Source organism: Sus scrofa, chromosome 11, assembly GCF_000003025.6.
Source record: "Sus scrofa isolate TJ Tabasco breed Duroc chromosome 11, Sscrofa11.1, whole genome shotgun sequence".
Lineage (NCBI taxonomy): Eukaryota > Metazoa > Chordata > Mammalia > Artiodactyla > Suidae > Sus > Sus scrofa.
In genome coordinates this window covers 3252288-3267785 of record NC_010453.5, presented here as the reverse complement: position 1 = coordinate 3267785, position 15498 = coordinate 3252288, and the positions used below count along the sequence as shown (strand labels likewise).

General features: G+C 48.2%; 1 long non-coding RNA gene across 5 annotated transcripts in view; it reads right to left on the bottom strand.

The window, feature by feature from the left end:
* Positions 1623 to 15498, bottom strand: part of NUP58 — a 40979-nt gene continuing 27103 nt past the window's right edge. For 2 of the 5 annotated variants that reach the window (XR_002336613.1, XR_002336612.1), the window contains 3 exons: positions 13406 to 13504; positions 11765 to 11860; positions 8352 to 10533 (listed from right to left, as the gene is read on the bottom strand). This is a non-coding gene — a long non-coding RNA (nucleoporin 58). Of the gene's footprint in view, positions 2022 to 8351; positions 10534 to 11764; positions 11861 to 12493; positions 13505 to 15498 lie in introns of those variants that run through there. The other 3 variants (XR_002336616.1, XR_002336615.1, XR_002336614.1) reach the window with 2 other exon arrangements.

Here is a 15498-nt window from a genome sequence, read left to right as displayed (position 1 = left end):
ATTTGAACGCTATGAAGTTCTCATCTGTTCCCACTCTCCTCCTTCTCCTCGTCTGGCCCTTGGACGCTCTTTGAACGAGCCCATTGCCCGTGTTCCTGCTCAGCTCCCTCATGATCACCTCCTCTGTTGACTCCAATGTCATTTCGGCGACTTTCTCCAGCTACGTGATGGAAAATTGCAGCCCCAGCCCCAGCGGGCTCCATCCCTCTCTCCTACCTCCTTCTTCCCACAGCACTTCTCACCACCTAACATTCTACATAGCTGACTTCCTATTTTATATAGCATCTCCATCCCCCAAGTAGAATATATGTTGATAGGCTCCCTTACCTATTCCAGCACTTAGGAAGGTGTCTGGCACAGAGCAGTTGCTCAACAAATACTCGTGAACAGAATGAACATAGGAGTGGATTGTGTAACATACAGACGGTCGACACGCATGTGAAAAGAGGCTCAACACAATTAGTCACTAGGGAAATGCAAATAAAAACCAGTTCACACCCGCTAGGGTGGCTATAATGAAAAGAGACAGTGGTTCCCTTGGTGACTCAGAGGCTAACGAACCCAACTAGGATCCATGAGGATGCAAGTTCGACCCCTGGCCTCGCTCAGTGGGTTAAGGATCTGGGGTTGCCGTGAGCTGTGGTGTAGGTTGCTGATGCAGCTTGGATCTGGCATTGCTGGGGCTGTGGTGTAGGCCGGCAGCTGTAGCTCTGATTTGACCCTAGCCTGGGAATTTCCGTATGCTGCGGGTGTGGCCCCAAAAAGCAAAAAAAAAAAAAAAAAAAAAAGGAAATAATAGCCCAAATCTCCCTAAAAAACAACCAAAAAGTCACAATAATTTGTAGTTCCCTGGTGGCCTAGCAGTTAGGGACTCAGCGTTGTCACCACTGTGGCTCAGTTTGATCCCTGGCCTGGGAACTTCTGCATGCCACAGCCAAAACAAAAAAGAGAGAGGGAGAAAGAGAGATAAAAACAGAATATGACGAAATGAGAATCTTCATCTGTTTGCTGGTGAGATGTACACTGGGGCAGCTCCTTTGGAAAAGTCTGGCCGTTGCTACAAATATTAAGTATAGTCACCGTGTGACCCAACAGTTCTCCCAGGTGCATACTGGAGAGGATTGGACGCAGGCGTCCACACCAAAACCTGTGCATGAATGGCCACGGCAGCAGGATTCACGACAGCCAGAGTGCAAACACACACAAAGGCCCGTGAACAGATGAATGGATAAAGAGATTCTATCCACACCATGGAATACTACTCAGCAATCAAAAGGAACAGAGCACCGATATATCCTAAACGTGGATGACCCTTGAGAACACGACACCAAGTGAAAGCAGCCAGCACCTGACATGAAAGGACCCGAATAGACAAATGTGTAGAAACACAAAGCAGGTTAACGGTTCCCCAGGCTCGGGGTGGTGGTGACAGGGGATGCGAGGTGACGGCTAATGTGTCTGGGATTTCTTTCTGGGGGTGGCAAGAATGTTCTAGAACTAGATGGTGAGAGTGTGCAGCTCCGTGAACACTCTCAAAACCATTGAAATGTACCCTTCATTCAATGTATGGTATGTGAAATATATCTCAACAAAGCTCTTTTTTAAAAAAGAATTGAGTTGCATAAAGTTAGCAAACATTTAATTCATCTACTTGCCACCTGTATTTTGCATTCACTTTCCTGCTCCATCTGTGAGTTTCCCACAATCCCTTCCATACACTGGCTTAGACCATATGCAACTGCTTTCAGTGCTCTCAGCATCTGCGACATGATCCGTTAGGTTGTCTTTAAACATCAGGGGCAGGGTGTCTTTCCTGAATCCTAAAACCCTTGACCAAACTCACTCTAGGACCCACAGTTCTGTTGGTAAAGAATGAGAGGCACAAAATGATCATCAGAAGTTCCTTGCCAAGCAGGGAGGTGCTGATTCGATGCCTGCTCAGAATTGGATTTTTCTTCCTATTTCAGTGGTTTCTGTAACAGTGGGTTTTCGAAATCCAGTTAAAAGGTGTGATTTGTTGCCTGAGAGAAAAAGAAAAATAGTGTATTACAACGAGGGTGGCTAATACCTATCACGCGCTCAGCTTACGTATTTAAGCCTCTGGCACACGCAAACTCCCTTGCATCAGCACCATCCACCTGCAGCGTGGACTCCCTCCCTCTGTTTTACTAAAGAGGCACAGAGAGGTTCAACTTGGCCAAGGTCGTACACCTGCTTAGGGGAGCGGAGATTCTACCAAGGGGCGTGGTTTGAACCGAGACAGAGAAAGGCCAGCAGTGGGTCCCCAAGGGAACGAATCCTTTTCCCATCGCATGAGTTACTTGATTCAGAGGTATTCACGGAGTCCCACGAGATGGTAAGTACTGATGCTACAAAAACCAACCAAAACAAGACTCCTGTTCTGGGATTCCTCAGTCGCAAGTGGGAGACACGCAGGCCATCAGGGAACAAAGCCATTAACATGGGCAGCCTGAGGACCAAAGTCTAAGCAGAGTGACCAGGTGGTGTAACTGGCAGGGCTGCAGGAGGCAGGAGCACGAGGAGGCGAGAAAGGAAGACGGCCCTGGAGGCCAACATCCCCTCCAGACCAAAGACGCAGCAGGTGCCCAAGGCAAGCAGTGTGGGGAGAGGGCCTTGGTGTGTGAGGGGACCCAAAGGGTGGGCAGAAGCAGGGCCAGAGGATGTCCTTCCAGAGCCCTATCTGCCTTTCCAGGAGGCAGCGAGGAATTCTGAGGATGGACCGGAGAGTCAGCCAAGGCAAGAACACCAGGTAGGCATCTGTTGCAACTGATCTAGAAGCTCCCATTGCGGCTCAGAGGGGCACGAACCTGCCACGGCCTCTGTGAGGATCCCTGGCCTCACTCAGTGGGTTAAGGATGTGGCAGTGCCACAAACCACAGACACAGCAATGCCAGCACAGACTATGTTGCCATTGCTGTGTCTGTGGTTGAGGCCTCACCTGCAGCTCCAATTCACCCTAGTCTGGAACTTCCAAATGCTGTGGGTATGGCCGTAAAAAGAAAGGAAAAAAAAAGAATTGAGGTATATCCTTGGATCAAGTCCTCATGCATGTGTAGGAGAAAAAAAAGTTTTTTTGTTTGTTTGTTTGTTTGCTTTTTAGGGCCTCACCCACAGCACATGGAAGCTACTGGGCTAGGGGTCTAATCAGAGCTACAGCTGCCAGCTGGAGTTCCCGTCGTGGCTCAGTGGTTAACGAATCTGACTAGGAACCATGAGGTTTCAGGTTCGATCCCTGGCCTTGCTCAGTGGGTTAAGGATCCGGCGTGGCCGTGAGCTGTGGTGTAGGTCACAGACGCGGCTCAGATCCCGTGTTGCTGTGGCTCTGGGGTAGGCTGGCAGCTACAGCTCTGATTAGACCCCTAGCCTGGGACCCTCCACATGCCGCAAGTGCGGCCCTATAAAGAAGAAAAAAAAAAAAATTCAGAGCTACAGCTGCCAGCCTACACCACACCACAGCAACTCGGGATCGTTAATCCACTGAGCAAGGCCAGGGATTGAACGTACAACCTCATGGATCCCAGTCAGGTCTATTAACCACTGAGCCAGAAAGGGAACTCCCGAGAAAAAAAAATTTAAGAAATGAAAAAAAAAAATCAGCTCAGCCTCGTAAAGACATCTTCATAAGGACACACATGGAGTGTTACGGATGTGCTCACACAGGAGACTCTGCAGAACTTAAAGGTCTTCCTCTCTCTTCGCCTCCCGCTGAGGTCTCACTCATTCCCAGAGGTCATGTTCGAAATTCTCATACATTTTGGCAACATAAGAAAATTAAAATTTCTACACAACCAAAACAAGTAGCCATAAGTGCAGGTGAAAAGATGCACTGTGGAGGAGTTCCCTGGTGGGCTAGGGGGTTAAGGATCCACCGTTCTTACTGCTGTGGCATGTGGGTTTGATTCCTGGCCTAGCAACTTCTGTGTGCTGCGGGAGTTGCCAAAAAAAAAAAAAAAGAATTAACTGTGGAACATTTGCCATATATAAGAAAAATAATTTAAATATTAAGAATATCTAAGAACAGGAGGTCCCATCAAGGCTCAGTGGAAACGAATCTGACTAGCATCCATGAGGACGCAGGTTCGATCCCTGGCCTTGCTCAGTGGGTTAAGGCTCGTTGCTGGGAGCTGTGGCATAGGTCACAGATGTGGCTCGGATCTCGAGCTGCTGTGGCTGTGGTGCAGCCCAGCACCTGAGGCTCCGATTCGACCCCCAGCCTGGGAACTTTCATATGCCACACCTGTGGCCCCCCCCAAAAAAAAAAAGACTTAAAAAAAATATATAGATATATGCTATGCAGCCATTAGACGGAATGAAGAAAAACAAGACTTAAGATGAAAAGAAACTTAGGAACATCCTCTGGACAGTGAGGTTGTCAGTTGCTTTTAATTTTATCCCTTTATATTGTTCAGATTTATGACTATTTTGAATTAAATAAATGTAAATACTTCATACAAATTATAAATACTTCATACAAATAAATCACATGCACACTCATTGCCCAAAGCCACCTTCTGTTTCAATAAAGTCGTGGGTCCCCTAAGCCAGAAGAATCTCTCCTCTGTCCTCTCGAGAATGTTCTTTGTATCTTTATCTCACCACTTGAGAAAGCCTGCCCTGGAGCTCCTACCATGGTGCAGCAGAAACGAATCCGACTAGTGTCCGAGAGAAAGTGGGTTCAATCGCTGGCCCTGGTCAGTGGGTTGGGGATCTGGCGTGGCTGTGAGCTGTGGTGCAGGTTGCAGAAGCGGCTCGGATCCCTCGTTGCTGCGGCTGTGGTGTAGGCCCCTAGCCTGGGAACCTCCATATGCTGAGGGTGCAGCCCTAAAAAGCAAAAAAAAAAAAGCCCTTCCTACATTATACTAATTTGCATAAATAAGTTAAAGGCTTGGATTCTGAAAAAGCTGCCTAGGTGTGAATTCTGCTCCATCCACTTCCTAGCTGAGTGACCATTAAACGTGACTTAACTTCTGTGCCTGTTTCCTCATTTGTAAAAAGGAAGTAACGTATCCCCCTCACAGGAGCGAAGCAAATGAGTGAAGCCGGGGAAGCTCTTAAGAGCAGGTGCCGGCCCCTCCTCGGCATGGGCGGACCATCTCCTGCCCACACTTGCATCTTCTAAGCGCCCCCCAGCTGCTTGCTCCCAGAAAACACTAATATTTACTGAATCAAGGCGACTTGGTACCAGGGGGCCAAAGGGGAACAAGGACAAGAACAATATATTCTCTGCGAGTCCAAAGGGCAGCCCATCCCTCAGCACGGCAACCTCTGTGAGTCTGGAGGCTTTTTGTTTTGTTTTTTTGTTTTTCTGCTTTTTAGGGTCACACTCGTGGCATATGGAGGTTCTTAAGCTAGGGGTCGAATCGAAGCTGTGGCTGCTGGGCTACACCACAGCTCACAGCAACGCTGGATCCTTAACGCACTGAGCAAGGCCAGGGATCAAACCTGCGTCCTCATGGATGGTAGTTGGGTTTGTTAACTGCTGAGCCATGAAGGGTACTCCTGGAGGCTTTTTTGATTTGACTAATGGAACAATTAGGTGGAGGAAAAAAATGTGCATCGATTAAAAAACCAGTGGGAAACGGCAAACGGCCTCCGGGCCCGGACCAATCCTCCAGTAATCCAGCCCGGCCCTCGCTGCTGTCTCTGGGCGCCTGTAGCTCCTTGCCTGGTTCCGTGGCTTTCCCGGGCCATCGAGGGTGATGTCGGCAAGGCAGCAAAGGCTTTGGCGGCACTCAGCCTGAGCTTCCAGAAACCACTATCCTCCTCGGCCAAGTCCGAGCCCTTAGCCCTCACCTCGACGGGACCTCGGTGGTGCCATGCGTGTGATTTCCCGCAGGAACTGTGCCATCTCATTCCCTCCGGGCCTCTCAGAGGCTGGGCGTGAAAACCCAGCCCTTGAGTAAAGGACTTAACGTGAGCCTCGGTTCCTTCAACGTCTGCCTTCCAGGGAACTGCTGAGATGCAACAAGATGAAGCGGAGGAAGTTCCGAGTGTGCTGCCCAGAAGAGACTCCACACTCGCACAAACAAGATCCCACTGTGCGTCTGAGACTGAGATTCCACCCGACCCAGACCTCCCACAGCGGCCCAGGCTCGGGGTCCCGAGAAAGCCCGGTGGTGTGTGCTGGGAAGGGGCAGTGCCGCCGGGCTACCTCGCCGGCAGAACAAGGGGATGCTGCGACCTTGGGAGGGGCATTCAAACCCAAATGTGTCACACACGAAAATATCCCCTTTCAAAATTTCTAAAGACTCTACTCAAATGTCCTTGTTGCCAGAAGCACTACTGAGATGAGCAGTACATGAATTGGAGCTTAGTCCACACCACAAAAGCACAGGTCATCTGCATTTGTCGTGATGTGAACGACCTCCCAGACCTAGAGGATGAAACCCTGGGAAGGAACACTCAGCACTGCTGGCGAAAACCCCCAGGGACCCGACACCCACCGTCAAGACCCTGCTGAAACCAAAGACCTCAAGACGCACACACCATGCTGTACAGAGGAAGCTGTCAATTCTCCCCAGGTCACAACATGTTTTATTTATACGAACCTCATCAAAATCCCAATAGGGTCCTTCACGAGGAAAATCAACCTTGATGCAGCAGGTACACTGTAAAGAGTAAGGGGCCTGGAACAGCTACCCACACAGAAACAGAAGAACAGAACAGAAGAAAGCAGGGCAGCTTCCCCGTTTGGAAGCGCGACAAAGCAGCCGCCACCAAGGAGCACTGGGTACCAGCGCAGGAAGGCTGGCCGCCTCCACGGGGTCAGGGGCTACGCACCGGGCGCCTCAACAGAGCCTGTATCCTTCCGCCTGCCACTCGCCCTGATGCTCCTCGCTTCTCAGAGCAGGAGCGTCTAGAAAGGAAACCTGCTCCAGGAGTTCCCCTTGTGGCTCAGCAGTTACAAACCCAACTCGTATCCAGGAGGATGCAGGTTCAATACCTGGCCTCACACACAGGGTTAAGGATCCGTGAGCTGCGGTGTATGCAGGAGTCGTGGCTTGGATCCTGTGTTGCTGTGTCTGTGGTGCAGGTCGGCAAGGGCAGCTCTGATTCGACCCCTGGCCTGGGAACTTCCATATGCTGCAGGTGCAGCCCTAAAAAGACAAAGAAAAAAAAAGAGACAAACTTGCTCTAGATCACACAGGTTCTTCCAGGTCTGAACCCAGGTGCTTCCAGGAGCCCAACCCATCTCCTAAGAAAATTAACAGCATACCTTATCTACAAAAAAATCAAGAAAGAACTCCTTAAAAAACAAAAAAACAAAAACAAAAAAACGGAGTTCCCATCGTGGCTCAGCAGTAATGAACCGACTAGGATCCATGAGGATGTGGGTTTGATCCCTGGTCTCCCTCAGGGGGTTAAGGGTCCGGCACTGCCGTGAGCTGTGGTGTATGTGGGTGGCAGATGCGGCTCCCATCTCCTCGAGGACCTGGTGTGAGGATGGACACAGGACCCACCCACGCACAGGCAAACGGCCGGCCACTCAGGCGAAGAGTTACAAGGGCTGAGAATCCCTGGGCTGCAGCCAGGAAGCCAGGAAGTGGGGTGTCACACAGACAGCAGGCATGTCTGTTCACACAGCATTTTTGGAAGCAGTCTGGTATTGAAACATACAGTGTGTATGCCTTTTCCGCAACTCCTACTGCGGAATCCATCCCAGAGAGACACCAAACGTAGGCACGAGGGAACCCGCTGCGGCGCGCGGTGTGCAGGTGCCGTGGGGAGGAGGGGGCGCAGCGGGGCCCCCACCCGTGCGGCCCTGCGAGCGTGAGGGGTCAGCACCGGAAAGCGCGCGGCCCGGGGCCCCTGGAGACGCCGGGGCACGACACCCGAGCGCACCCGCCAGTCCCGGACCACGGCCTGCGCACACCGCGGGGAAGCCAGGCGGAAAGGAGCTGGGAGAACAAACACGGGATGCGAGGCAGCGCGCGAGAGAAAGGCGACCCCTGCGCACGTGTCAAAAAGGGCCTGTTTGTACAGGGCCTGGACGGCTACACCGCGCGCCGGGAGGATCGGCCTGGGAGGAGCGGGCCCGGGAGGAGCGGCCCGGGAGGAGCCGGCCCGGGAGGAGCGGCCCGGGAGGAGCGGGCGCGGCCCAGGCGGGCGGAGCAAGGTCCCTTCCGGTTCCCCTCAAAGGCCCTGGTGACAGCGTTTTTATCACCTTGGGGAGACCAAAGAGCACGGGACCAAGACCTTGCTATGCTGTGTACAACCTTTCAAAAGAAAAAAAAAATGTATCAAGCAGTGAAAACAAAACACTAAAACCAACCAGAGAGTAAGAGAGGACCAGGAAGAAAAGGACGTATTAACAACTACTGACACCTACAGAGGTTCGAAGCAACCGACAGTCGACTTTATTGTTCGCCAGTGACAGGCTCTGGACAAGGTGGAGACAAATGGACACAGGGACAACACGTTCAAACTCTGTCACAGGTCACCCGTTACAAAGTCCCAGAGGTCAACACAGGGAAGTGTAAAATACATAAAGAAAAAAGCAAGAAATGTAAATACCCAGATCTTTGCAGCACAATGCAATGTCCTTTTTAAAAAGAGCTTGTTGTGACTGTGTATTTAATTCTGACAGGAAGTCAAAACACAAAACCCCATGTTTTCCTACCCTTCCCCGAAACCTGGGTCTGGGAAACTGCGGTATCAGAGAGGTGCACAAAAATAAAAACAACTCTAGTGCTCAGAAACAAAGCATTTTCCTCATTTTAATGCATCGAGGTGCAAACATTTCAGTTCCAAAAGCCAATCATCGCTATGTGCAGATAAATAAAACAGACTGGACAACACTTCTATAATCAAACCCAACTTACATTATGCTAAAAATATATGTGTTTGTGTGTGTGTGTGTGTGTAGATATATTTATATATATATATGTAATACCTATTTTAGAAAAAAAGGTGCCTTGGTGAAAATGATTCTGAAAATATTCACTTGATGCACATTATGTACAAAACCTTCGATATAAAAAAATTAAATTATTTTCAATGACATTCCATCTTCACATGCCACCTGAAGACTATACTTGAAAGATAAATAGGTCGACCTGACGGTTTCCGTCCGAAGTCATGGCTAAGGCAGTTCTCCCACTGGCGCGCTCACCTTTTCACCTGCTCTCTGGGCCACTACTCGTACGAGCATCACAGAGGCCACCTGACATGTCTACGTGTTCTTACCTGGAGCTCTCTCTTCACTGTTAAGACAGGGGATCGTTTACTGTTACTACAAAGAATATTGTCTTTTCTTAAAATATATTGTTTCTCTATTCCAAATTAAGCACTTACTTAAGACATAAAGGAAAGAGGCTGATAAGCCCCCACCTCTGGTGTCAGTAGCAATAGCCCTATAAGAAAGAACTCTGTGTTGGAACAGCGAGAAGTTGCCACTCACCTAACAGTGCATATCCTTCACCTGCATAGAATCGATTTGGCTTAATAGCTCTTTGCCCCCAGCGCACCAGCCTGGAGCTCAAACCTGCGCTGGAGGGTTCATCTCGGCTATGAAAACACGGCTCCTATGGACAAGATGAGGGCTGCTGGGAGAATGGGGTTGTTGAAAGCTGTCTGAGGGGTCTTACAGCAGCCCCCCTCGTTTGCAGGAGCTGCTGAAGGTTCGAGTGGAAACAAACATGGGAAAGACTGGGGGCAGTGAAGTTGAGCTGGTCAAATATTTACACTGGCAACCATTTCACTAACTCTTTAAGCAAACAGCTACAATGACCTGGCACCTCTGAGCTCCTCATTCTACCAGCACTGAGGGTCTGAAGCACAAAAGGTGAGAAACAGAATACCCTTAGAAAAAGGGCAACAGTCTGAGGCGGAAGCTGTAGGTCTGTAAATATGTATTTTCTATGCACACACACAGCTGGGTGTGATCCTGTATACAGTTTACATACATATTCACAAGATGCCCTGCAGTGCAGTTCAAAAGGCCTCTATCAGGGAACAAACTGATTCTAGGACAGGCCCTGGAGTTCGAACCGTCTCTGTAAGCAACAAGTGTGCATAATTCACATAATGTAAACCTCGTCGGCACAAACACTGCTCTCCCACACGCTTAAACAGTAGTCGTTTTTTCCCATCAGCGATGTATCAGAACTTTCTTACACTGAGAATCAAAGTAACGAAAAAATTCACAACTAGGTTTCAAATTCACAGGAAAAAAAGTTGTTTAGCACGGCTAACAAGAACAAAGTTCAAATTCCAGAAGTAAGGAAAAATATCAAAACTTTATAAATCTCCTGGGATGCAAATTAATGACTGCATCAACTTTAGAAAAATAGACTCAGAGAACGAATGATGCTACAGATCCTCGCACCACGTCAACCCACGTTTATCTCTTTCCTCTTTTGTTTCCAGCTGGGGGTTTCTTCAACTGAAGGAGCTGTCCTCCCGTCCCAAAGCCTGCAGAGGCAGGATTGGACACCCCAAATGTCAAACCAGCCGACGCCGTGATGCCAGGATTGCTGAAGTTAAACCCAGATGTACTGGAGCTGCCAAAGCCTTATGTTTGGGGAAGAAAATAGTCACATGAGAAGTTAAATCACAAAAACAAATGCAACGAGCGGGGATGAGAGAGGCACATTTCTAGCTGAAAGGACGTATACCCCACAAAAACAGCCAATCATCTTAGGGCCCTTCATTGGCAACATGGAATTTTACAGGAAATTAATTCCGCTGGCGACTAAACGGCACCATGTCAGACAAGTTTAGTGACCAGGCCAGGGAGAAACCCTGACGCAAACGGCTGAGGTCGACAGACGAGCTCAAGCTGCAGCCACCGTCGTGGGCATGAGCCAGACCAGGGTGCCTCCTCCTCTGCCCCCCGAGACAGCCTGGCAACGTGGAGAGGAGACCCTCACCAACACTGAACCCACCTCTGGAATCCCAAGTCCCCCCAGGAGGCCTCAACCCCCAGCTTTCAGGACAGGGGATGCATGGGAGAGGGTACCTACCGTTCCGGTTTTATAAGCCCCCCCCGCCCCCCGCATGATTCGGCTCAAATATCGCCGAGCCGACTAGTGTGAACACAGTCCAATCCGGATGCTGCGGGTTTCTATCACCTTCCGCTGCAGGAAGTACTGATTTTAAACAGTACGTAATATGAAAGGGACTTTCTTTCAAATTCCTCAATGAAATTTAACTGGAATTCCACTGTCGCTATGATCGGCATGCTATCTCTCCTTAAGCATCGCACCTTAACACAAGCAGTTATTTATGTACAAACAGAGGGAAGAGTGCACGAGGAGATGGAATTGGCGCATTTCTAACTAGAACTGTCTAGAGACACGCCTACTGCAAAAAATGAACGAAGAACCCAGTTAATCGTTTGTAAGCCTGGGAGTCTTCACATCAGAGGGGCTTACAACGAAACCACCTCTCTTTAGAAGAGAACTTACTCTCCTGAGTAGTGACAAAAACTGGGTTAAAACGTTCACAGTGGGCTCATTTCATAAAACCACTCTGTGTTCAAAATAACCGCTTATTTAAAAAGGATATGACCGTGCGTTGCATCCGCCGTGGTGAGCTGGGAGACACGTGGGACACGCCTGACCTGCAGCTCGCAGGAGAGAAAGCTAGGACTCAGCAGCAAGGCGGGTGTGCTTCGTCCAGGGGGTGGGACCTGAACCGGGTTCTTCGTGGATGATGGAAATAACAACCCTTATATACACCCGTTTAAATGAAATCATTCGCACCTTAAATGGGCCTGAAATTCAGGCCAAAACACACAAACCTGCGCTAAGACTTCCTGAGGGTTTATTGGTTGTTCCGAATCCAAATGTGGACGCCCCTGTGGTGCTGCATCCAAAACCAGAGCTAGTTCCAAATCCTAGTGGGGCACAGAGAAACACACAACGAGGTAAAACACAGGAGAAAGGTACTGTCGGTGAAGCCCCACCACCACCGAAGGTCTAACGACGAGGGCTCAACACCGTGACCTGACTAACGAAGCCTGCTCTGTACTCCTGCGCTCGGAGACTCCTGGAAGAACCACGTCCACCCTGGAAGAAACTGCTTCTATCTACTTAGGCTGCGTCTAGGACCCGTGGGTCATCGGGAAAGAACAAGGCCCTTTCTCTCCCAGAGAGACTAGAAATTTTGGTGACCAAGGCAGTAGTTTAGTCAAAACGGACACAGACACATCTACTTAGGGCTAGTTCATTTGGGGGCAAAAAAGACTAAATTCATAAAAAAGCGCGGCATGCACAATTTGGTCACAAACTGCCACAAGGTGAGTTTCCTCTGCTTTACATTTACAAAAACATGTTCCCTTCAGAGGTTTACCCGCGGGAAAGCTGCAGGACCACACACTAGCCAATCACTGTAATTCCCCCCACCCGAGAGTGGCCTCCTGCTAGAGCGCCCGGGGTGCAAGTGTGAGAAATCGAGGGGGCCGTGGTGTCTGTCCTCTTAACAATACTACGGGCACAATTTCAATCAAGAAAATGTTTTCATCACGTACATTTCAAGAGGAGGTTCTCTTAAGGACCTGAGACTTGTTTCAAGGGCTCTAAAAATGAAGTTCAAATTTTTCTTAGGCTACTTGGCAAGAGCTTCTCTCAAATATTGAGGTCACGGTATTACTGCCTGCAGCTCTACGAAACAGGGCAACAAAGGGGGTTATAGACCATAGGAATGATGCTGGCTGCCTCAATCCCAGGGATTCCCAGCAGAGTCTAATAAGTTAAGTAACCGTAATAGCGTGCAGGCTTCCCCCTTATGGCGATGACATATTTTAACAGAAACAGAGGAATCCTATTCACTGCGTGACAAGGCACCTGTCAAAACACAATCAACCCTCAATTATCCAACCCAGAGAATCGGGAATCCATCTGTATTTAGCCTGACGTTTCGGCAGAAGACTTACCTTTTTCCTAATTTAATGCACGAAACTATCGAAATAAACCTCACCGCTTACGGAGACCAGGCCCCAAGTGCTTAGCAACGAGCAGAAGCCGTGCCGTTTCGTTTCTAATGCAATTATTTCCCCCCTTGATGTGTTCGCTTTCAGAAAAAGAGGAGGATTAGGAGGATGACTGTCCAGAAGCAGTTTCGACTCCGACTAATTTTCTTTTAAGTTCATTTAATAAAACGAAGTCGCTTTCGAGTTCACAGCTAAGCACCACTGCTCTGAAAATGTGAACACCCCGACCATTTAGTTTTACTACCTTTTCATAGGGACTGTTCACCGGAGACAGTACGGTTTCTCAAGTTCTACATCTACTACTAGAATGCACGGAGGATGCCTGGAGAGTCCTTTTTGTCCAGGCAGAACCTTGACTTCCAGAAGAGCAGATCCTCCTAGAAGTTTTGACAGGCTGGTAGCAATTCAAATGTATCAGAGTCCAATCAACAGAGAAAAGTGAAAGTGTACCTCCAAGGTTTGAAGAACCTAGGCCACGTGACTGCAGGCCAGTGCCAATACCTGAGCCGAATGGCGCTCCAAAACTAACTCCCAGAGGTGGCTGTGGCCCTGGTATGAAAAAAAATGGGGGGGAAAAAGAACAAATTTGCCTTACTCTTTCGAGATTAAAGTTTCTTCATGAAATTATTTTTAAAATGAACAGTAACTACTTTCAACAAAGTCCATGTGCTAACACTAGTTTTCAGGATGTCTCCTCCCCAGCCTACTTTATCTGTCCCAATGGTCTGACCTACGCAACAATAAATTTTTAAGAAATTACCTTCTTCACACTAGACAATTACGAGAGGCTTACCATACTGAAAGCTGAGTGTTAGTTCACCTATGAAATCATCTGAAATCTTTAATGTCTTGTAAATGACAGTTCTTTCAGTTGTACCTCTAGAAGGATTTTAGATCGCCTCACTTGTTCTCTGGTAAAATTAGCAGGTGTCATTGGTAAAGGTTTTGCCTTTTTTTTTTTCCTTCTTAAAAGAAGCTCTTTACTGTTAGAGCCAAGTCTCGATGGATCAAAAGAGACCGACACTAACGGGCAAAACCATCACGTGACTTCCTAAGAGTTACGTACCAAAAACGAGGCGTGATTGCTTACAGGAGATGTAAATGATATGTGCAATAAATAGATAAAAAAACCAGACAATGTTTTATTTTATTAAATTTATTGTTCATTTGAAGCAAATCCATTACACAGTAACATGACAATTCCAACGCGTTCACAGAAAGTGGGAACTGAGTTCTACTGCTCAGCCGCGCGACGCCACTCGTCCGGCCCTGACGGAGTAAGACCCACGAGCAACATTGACAAAGGCACCGCTGTGCACCTTCACACGTCCCATACATTCAAGATTTCCAGTCCCAAGTCCCTTTCCAACAGTCGGGAAAATGTACTCAGATGCGGAACGATTAGCTATCCTTTGCCCACTTGCTACTTTAAAGATTTTGGCTGAGTTTGTTTGGCAAGATTAGCACCAAACTTACTAGCCTCTCTTTTTAACTACTTCTTTTAAAAACTAAGTGGAATACAAAAATCTAAAAATCTCTCGTTTGATAAATAATTTATGAAAATTATTTGATAAATTTCATAGTACAATCTTCAGCCTTGTCTTTGTCAAGCACAGTGATCAGTGCATCTCAACGCTGAGGGAACTGCCCAGGTCATATACAGACGGATAGTTAAACTTCTCAAAGAAATCAACGCCTTCAAGTTGTTCAGTGAAGAATGAGGTTTGTATATTCAAAAGGTAGTGTGAAATTATAAAGCAGTAGAAGAAAAGCACAACTGAGGAACTGGATTCCGCTACACGGGGACAGAAACTGGACTTTTCAAAGTGTCTACCCAGAGAATAAAGACGAACTGACAGCAGCCAGAGTTCTTAACACTACTATTAAAAAATAAATTACGAAAGGATTTAAGTTTTTACATCCAGTTTGAGATCAATTTCAGAATGAAACACCTGCCTAGCAGCTCTTTTGTAAAATGTTACCATAGCAAAGAGAAATGAAGCCTATTACCTTCTTATTTCTAACAAAAATAATACGTAGAAAACACACACCCAGTCGCTAAGTGTCACGTGTTAAAGAGGAGGCACTGCTGGCGGAAGACCCTAGAGAACCACGCACACCACGGCCCCCAGGTCGCGCGCGCGGCGCCGCGGGCCGGTCTGCTTCTAGGAGCAGCCCTGGCATCCTCAAGACTCCGGCTGTCGGTGGCCGAGACCTCCCACAGTGACAAGCCTTTCACTGCACAACAGGTACACGACACGCTTGAGTTCGGGACCTTCACACAAATCCTGAAGGCAACATCTTTATAAAACTAGTAGGCAAATGTATAACATTTTTTTAATCGTAAAAACTCATGATAAATCTCTCCCATGCCAAAGTCTCAGCATATATTACACTCTGGCCACCAGGTCAATTAGTTTCACTCTTAGAAAGCAGAATCTTCATCCTTCAGGCAGAGGTTACGTAAACAATGCGAGAAATCGGTTTCAGACTCGGAGGAGTCAGTCACTGGTCATTCAGTGAGAGGCTCTCAGTGCCGCCAA